Here is a 5,946-nt window from a genome sequence, read left to right on the forward strand (position 1 = left end):
GTTCGAATTTTTCTCCTCCTTCTTCTATTCTTTTCTTCTTCTACTCACATAAAAGAATCTCTATACTGTGACATAGAGGATTCTTCTTCCTTTTCTGTTCTCTTCTTTTTCATATGAGCAGGAGCAAGGACAAGGACATTCTTGTTGAAGTAGATCCTGAACCTGAAAGGACTCTGAAGAAGAAACTAAGAGAAGCTAAAATACAACAATCCAGAGAAAACCTTACAGAGAATCTCAAAAAAGAAAGAGACATGGCCGAACCCAATAACAATGGTGGAGGCACAAGGAGGATGCTTGGTGATTATACTATACCTACTTCCAATTTTTATGGAAGAATCATCTCAATTCCTGCCATTGGAGCAAACAATTTTGAGCTGAAACCTCAACTAGTTGCTCTAATGCAACAGAACTGCAAGTTTCATGGACTTCCATCAGAAGATCCCTATCAGTTTTTAACTGAGTTTTTATAGATCTGTGATACTGTTAAGACAAAAGGAGTAGATCCTGAAGTCTACAGGCTCATACTTTTCCCTTTTGCTGTAAGAGATAGGGCTAGAACATGGTTGGACTCACAAACTAAAGATAGCCTGGACTCTTGGGATAAGCTGGTCACGGCCTTCTTGGCCAAGTTCTTTCCTCCTCAAAAGCTGAGCAAACTTAGAGTGGATGTTCAGACCTTCAAGCAAAAAGATGGTGAATCCCTCTATGAAGCTTGGAAAAGATACAAGCAGTTGACCAAAAAGTGTCCTTTTGACATGCTTTTAGAGTGGACCATTTTGGATATAATCTATGATGGTCTATCTGAGTTCTCTAAGATATCACTGGACCATTCTGCAGGTGGATCCATTCACCTAAAGAAAACGCCTGCAGAAGCTCAAGAACTCATTGACATGGTTGCAAATAACTAATTCATGTACACCTCTGAGAGGAATCCTATGGTAATGGGACGCCTCAAAATAGGGGAGTTCTTGAAATTGATGCTCTGAATGCCATATTAGCTCAGAACAAAATATTGACTCAGCAAGTCAACATGATTTCTCAGAGTCTGAATGGATGGCAAAATGCATCCAATAGTATTAAAGAGGCATCTTCTGAAGAAGAAGCTTATGATCCTGAGAACCCTGCAATGGCAGAGGTGAATTACATGGGTGAAGCCTATGGAAACACCTATAATTCCTCATGGAGAAATCATCCAAATTTCTCATGGAAGGATCAACAAGAGCCTCAACAAGGCTTTAATAATGGTGGAAGAAACATGTTTAGCAATAGCAAGCCTTTTCCATCATCTTCTCAACAATAGACAGAGAATTCTGAGCAGAACCCCTCTAGCTTTGCAAACATGGTCTCTGATCTATCTAAGGCCACTTTAAGTTTCATGCATGAAACAAGGTCCTCCATTAGAAACTTGGAGGCACAAGTGGGTCAGGTGAGTAAGAAAATCACTGAAACTCCTCCTAGTACTCTCCCAAGCAATACAGACGAGAATCCAAAAAGAGAATGCAAAGCCATTGATATAATCAAAATGGACGAATGCACAAAAGAGGAGAAGGATGTGAATCCCAGTGAGGAAGACCTCCTGGGACGTCCTCTAAACAAAAAGGAGTTCCAAACTGAGGAACCTAAGAAATCTGAGGCTCACCTAGAGACCATAGAGATTCCATTGAACCTCTTTTTACTATTCATGAGCTCTGAGAACTATTCTTCCTCTGAAGAGGATGAAGATGTAACTGAAGAGCAAGTTGCTCAATATCTAGGAGCCATCATGAAGCTGAATGCCAAGTTGTTTGGTAATGAGACTTGGGAAGATGAACCTCCCTTGCTCTTTAGTGAACTAAATACATGGGTTCAACAAACTTTACCTCAAAAGAAACAAGATCCTGGTAAATTCTTAATACCCTGTACCATAGGCACCCCATGACCTTTGAGAAGGCTCTATGTGACCTGGGGTCAGGTATAAATCTTATGCCACTCTCTGTAATGGAGAAACTGGGGATCTTTGAGGTACAAGCTGTAAGAATCTCATTAGAGATGGCAGACAAGTCAATAAAACAAGCTTATGGATTGGTAGAGGACGTGTTGGTAAAGGTTGAAGGCCTTTACATCCCTGCTGATTTCATAATCTTAGACACTGGGAAGGATGAGAATGAATCCATCATTTTTGGAAGACCCTTCCTAGCCACAGCAAAAGCTGTGATTAATGTTGACAGAGGTAAACTAGTTCTTCAATTGAATGGGGACTACCTTGTGTTTAAAGCTCAAGGTTATTCTTCTGTAAACATGAAAAGGAGGCACGATAAGCTTCTCTCAATACGGAGTCAAACAAAGCCCCCACAATCAAACTCTAAGTTTGGTATTGGGAAGCCACAACCAAACTCTATGTTTGGTGTTGAACCCCCACATTCAAACTCTAAGTTTGGTGTTGGGAGGTCCTAACAATGCTCTGAACATCTGTGAAGCTCTATGAGAGCTCACTGTCAAGCTATTGACACTAAAGAAGTGCTTATTGGGAGGCAACCCAATTTTTATTTATCTATATTTCTATTGTTCTTTTATGTTTTATTAGGTCTATGATCATGTGGAGTCACAAAACAATTGCAAAAATTAAAAACAGAATCAAAAATAGCAGAAGAAAAAGCACACCCTGGAGGAAGAGCTGTCTGACGTTTAAACGCAAGAAACAAGCATCTGTCTGGCGATTAACGCCAGAAACAAGCATCTGTCTGGTGTTTAACACCATAAACAAGCATCAGGCTGGCGTTTAACACCAAAAACAAGCATTAGTCTGGCGTTAAATGCCAGGATTGCATACAGAGGGCATTTTACACGCCTAAAAGGTGCAGGGATGAGAAATCCTTGACACCTCAAGATCTGTGGATCCCATGATGTGTGGAAAACGATCTAACACAAAACTCACCGGCAAGTGTACCGGGTCGCATCAAGTAATAAAACTCACGGGAGTGAGGTCGATCCCACAGGGATTGAAGGATTGAGCAATTTTAGTTCAGTGGTTGATTTAGTCAAGCGAATCAAGTATTGGTTGAGTGATTTTGTATCCAACAGTAAGTAAATAGCAGAAAATGTAAAGGGAGAGGGATGAATTGCAGAAATTAAAGAGAACTGAAAGTAAAGGTGCTGAATCTTAAAGAACAAGAAATTAAATGAATGAAACTTAAAGTGTAAGAAATGTAAATTGCAGTAACTTAAAGTGCAAGAAATATAAATTACTTAAATGGAAAAAGGGGTTTGAGGACTGGGAATTCAGAATTTAAGCAAGGGAAATTAACTTGCAGCAATTATCAAAGCAAGAGATGAATTGGAATTGACTAGATCTCAAACAGAAATGGAAATTTAATTGCAGCAGGGGTTCAACAGAAGAACCAAAAGGAAAAGTGGATCTCAGGACTCCAGAGACTAGATAGCAAAGTCTAGATCTCAATTGCCTTCCCAGATCCAAGTTAACAAAGCAATTAAAGAGAAATTGAAGATTGCAGCAGTAAGGAAAAGAAATTTAGCTCAGTTATGCAGTAGGAAAATCCAAGAGGTCTTAAATGGAGATTGAGACAGAAGTTCCTCAATTCTTCACACTCAAGATTCAAACAAGAAAAGTAAAAAATGCTCAAGCAAGAACAAGGAAGAAGAGAGATCAATTCTCCTTCCCAATTCTCTCAGATCTCAGTTCAAAGCTCTCAAAGAAAATGAAGTCTCAAAATGTAAAAATTCAAAAATCAAAAGAAAGGTCCTCATTACATCAAATTATCTCCTATTTATACACTTTCTATTCTTGGATTTTGGAATTTGGATGGGCTTTTGATTTGGTGAAGAAATGAATTAAATTGGATTTTTAATCCAATTTTTAGCCCATGAAGAAGTTGGCTCCAGGAGGCTGCTCTGCTCTTGTGGAGGGCAGAGCAGGGAAATTGTGCATGCGGCCTCATTGCGTGCGTGCTAAGCGTGTGTAGCATCAGGATGCTGCCCTGCCCTTGCAGAGAGCAGGGCAGTGTGCGTGCATGCTTGCCTTCCGTGCGTCCAAGCTGCGCGTGATGCTCCTGGCCGTGCGTGCTTGTGTGCGCGCTTGTGTGCTGCCCGTGCCAAGAAATGCTGTTCTGCTCTCCTTGTGGGCAGTGCAGCAAGGCAACCAAGGGTGAGGTCCCAGGTTCGAAACCTGGTGGAAGCACACGCTGCCCCTTTTTCCTTGGTTTTCTTGGCACCAAAGTAGCGCCTAGTTCCTTGCTTCCTCATGGTGCTGTGTTCGATTTTTGGAGATTGAAAACAAGCCAATTTTTGCTTGTTTTCCTTGTATTTGAGCGCTACTCCTTTCCTCCTTGTTCTTGGGTTCGAAACCCATGGGTAACACTAGGAGAGCAATTTCCTTTGAATTTTTCTTGGATGAAGCCCGATATTGCTCTTGAGGAGGGCAGGGCAGAATTTTTGCTTCCTTTGGTCCTTGGCATAGAATTGTGCTCCGCTCTTATTGTGGGCAGGGCAGTGATATTTTGGAGGCTTGGTTCATTATGCTGCTCTCTTGGAGAGTAGTGTGCTCTTGTGGAGAGCAGTGTTTGCTTCCTCCTTCTATGTTGCACCACACTTCTCCTTCCATGGCCACACTTCTTAAGCCACGTTTTTCTTCTTTTCTTCCTTTCTTCACCTACAAGAAACCAAAGCAACCAATCAAAGTATCTCCAAACTCATAAGGTTTATAATTCATTAAAATCAATTAATTTTAGCTCAAACCTCATGATTTAGCATCAATTTAATGGTGGTTGTTTGATTTAAAGAAGTCATGCATTTTCATTCCAAATTACTTACTTAGGATGCAAGAAAGTGCATAAAGACTAGTGAAACAAGTGAAAATAGCTTGAAAAATGGGTATATGATGACTTGTCATCACCCCACAGGATCACCTCAGGATCTGTGGATCCCATAGGATCCCTACCTACCCCACCTCTCTCTTCTTCACACAATCCAATACCACTATACCCTTCACCATTCACCTTAGTCTCTCTTCCCCATTACCCCTTCACCATTCACATCCATCCACTCTTGCCCATAAACCTCACCTACCTTCAAATTCAAAATCTCTTTCCCACCCAAATCCACCCTAAATGACTGAACCCTAACCCCTCTCCCTCCACTATATCAACCCTTCCATCCTTCTTCATGTTCACGCAACACTACCCTCTCTTCCTCCCTTGGCCGAAACCTACATCTCTCTCCCTCTCCTCCATATCTTCTTCTTCTTCTTCTATTCTTTCTTCTTTTGCTCGAGGGTGAGCAACATTCTAAGTTTGGTGTGATAAAAGCATAGCTTTTTTATTTTTCCATAACCATTGATGGCACCTAAGGCCGGAGAAACCTCTAGAAATAGGAAAGGAAAGACAAAAGCTTCCACCTCTGAGCCATAGGAGATGGAGAGATTCATCTCAAAGGTCCATCAAGACCACTTCTTTGAAGATGTGGCCAAGAAGAAGGTGATCCCCGAGGTCCCTTTCATGCTCAAGAAAAATGAGTATCCGGAGATCCAACATGAGATCCAAAGAAGAGGTTAGGAAGTTCTTAACAACCCCATTAACAAGTCGGAATCTTAATGGTTTAAGAGTTCTATGCAAATGCATGGATCACTAGGAACCATGATTAAAGCATGAACCCAAACCCAAAGAATTAGCTTACAATGGTTCAGGAGAAATGCTTAGATTTCAGTCCGGAGAACGTAAGGTTGGCGTTCAACTTGTCCATGATGCAAGAAGACGCACGCCCCTACACTAGAAGGGTCAACTTTGATCAAAAGTTGGACTAAGTCCTCATGGACATATGTGTGGAAGGAGTTCAATGGAAAAGAGACTCAAAAGGCAAGCCGGTTCAATTGAGAAGACTGGACCTTAAGCCTGTGGCTAGAGGATGGTTGGAGTTCATCCAACGCTCCATCATCCCTACTAGCAACCGATCTGA

General features: G+C 41.3%; 1 non-coding gene across 1 annotated transcript; it reads right to left on the reverse strand.

The window, feature by feature from the left end:
- Positions 1 to 653: 653 nt before the first annotated feature.
- Positions 654 to 761, reverse strand: LOC130938220 (small nucleolar RNA R71). The gene has a single exon (XR_009069394.1). It is a non-coding gene; the product is annotated as a small nucleolar RNA R71 (small nucleolar RNA).
- Between the last annotated feature and the right edge of the window lie 5,185 nt (positions 762 to 5,946).

Source organism: Arachis stenosperma, chromosome 6 (genome assembly GCF_014773155.1).
Source record: "Arachis stenosperma cultivar V10309 chromosome 6, arast.V10309.gnm1.PFL2, whole genome shotgun sequence".
Classification (NCBI taxonomy): domain Eukaryota; kingdom Viridiplantae; phylum Streptophyta; class Magnoliopsida; order Fabales; family Fabaceae; genus Arachis; species Arachis stenosperma.